Below are 1,417 nucleotides of genomic sequence, written 5' to 3'. Positions count from 1 at the left end.
GCCCCCCACCCCGGCCCCATTACCCTTTTGGAGAGGTCGCCCCTCACCACTAGCGGCCTTTGAAGGCTTCTCTTTTCATCGCCTCCTCCTCCCTAATTCCCAGCCCACTTCTTCTAGTCTCCTGCACATCTGTCCATCTGTTCTCTGGTGTCTCGCTGCTTAAGGAATCTCCCTTCTACTTAGTTTCAATGTTAAAAATAACCAGTGAGGCTGCTGGAAGTTTTTGTGGAAGGGTTTCTCTGTCTTTTAATTGATCCACAGATCAGAGGGAATTCCCTCAGGTCTGTCTTTAGAGATACCTTTGATTTCAGATACCTTGAAAAATATCAGATTGCTTCTCAGCCTGCCACGTTTTCCTTCTCAACTTCACCCTCTACTAGTCTCACACCAGAGCTCATTTCCAGAGTCTCCAGTTGAAGCTGACTCTGTGGGAGAAAAGGAGGAGACCAGGGTGCCGGTTATTGCTTAGGCTTTGTCGAGGTCAGGGTGACAGTTGCTTTTAGGTCAGAAATTGGAGATACACTGTGGAATTGTGTTTCCCCCATGCCTCACTGCTTCCCCCCAATATACTTTCAAATGCAGCTCACTCTTGAGACAAAGAGTTCATTTTTGTTTTTCAGGGGAAGAGTGATGGAAAGGCTGTATTCAGAGATGTTTCCATAACAGATAGGTTGTCATCTCCAAGATTTAGCTTTGGAGCATTGGAGTGGAACTCAGATGTGTGTTATTGAGTTCTAATAGAGGGCAAATTGTACTAACACAGAAGGTAAATATGGTGCTTAACAGTACTTGTGAAATAGACCTGGGAGATTTTAGCCGGTTGTTCAACATGGGAGAACTGTATAACCTGAGCTTTGAAGAAAGGACACATTGAAGGTGAGAGTGTGTTGAGAAGTACACTATCCAGATTTACTTTTTTCTCTTTTCTGCTCTTCACAGGCCTCTCCTAGAGGCCAGAGTTCCATTTTGAGCATCACTGGATAACGGCAGTGCAATCAGGAGTCTTCAGGGGGCTGAGAACCACACTTGAGGGGTGACCAAAGACCTGGGGCTCTTTAGTCTGTGGGAGTAAAGACTTGGGGTGAGAGCTTCAGGGCTGCTGGCTATATTTAAAATTTTCCATGTACTTTCAAATGAGGCTCATTCAAGGATCAGAGATGAGGTCTGGAGACAAAGACTTCATTTTTGTTTTTCTGTGGAAGGATGGTGGAAATGCTGTATTGCTCCCTTAAAATATTTGAGGAGCAATTGGTGGTAGAGGGATTAGGCCGATTTGGAATCTCTTAGAACAGAACAACCAATGGGAGCAAGTTGTGAGGATGCAAGTTATAGCTTGGTACAAAGGAAAGGTTTTTTAACAAGTGACCTTCCTGGACATAAATAGGTTTCTTTTTTTTTTTTTTTTTTTTTTTTGGCC

General features: G+C 44.0%; 1 protein-coding gene across 2 annotated transcripts in view; it reads left to right on the top strand.

Moving 5' to 3' along the window:
- PDE4DIP (phosphodiesterase 4D interacting protein) overlaps positions 1 to 1,417 on the top strand; it is a 239,510-nt gene that overhangs the window by 34,761 nt on the left and 203,332 nt on the right. The gene's annotated exons all lie outside the window — the stretch shown is intronic.

The sequence above is a fragment of the Bison bison genome, unplaced genomic scaffold (genome assembly GCF_000754665.1).
Source record: "Bison bison bison isolate TAMUID 2011002044 unplaced genomic scaffold, Bison_UMD1.0 scf7180017862278, whole genome shotgun sequence".
Taxonomy (NCBI): Eukaryota; Metazoa; Chordata; class Mammalia; order Artiodactyla; family Bovidae; genus Bison; species Bison bison.
This window is presented reverse-complemented; position numbering and strand designations above follow the sequence as displayed.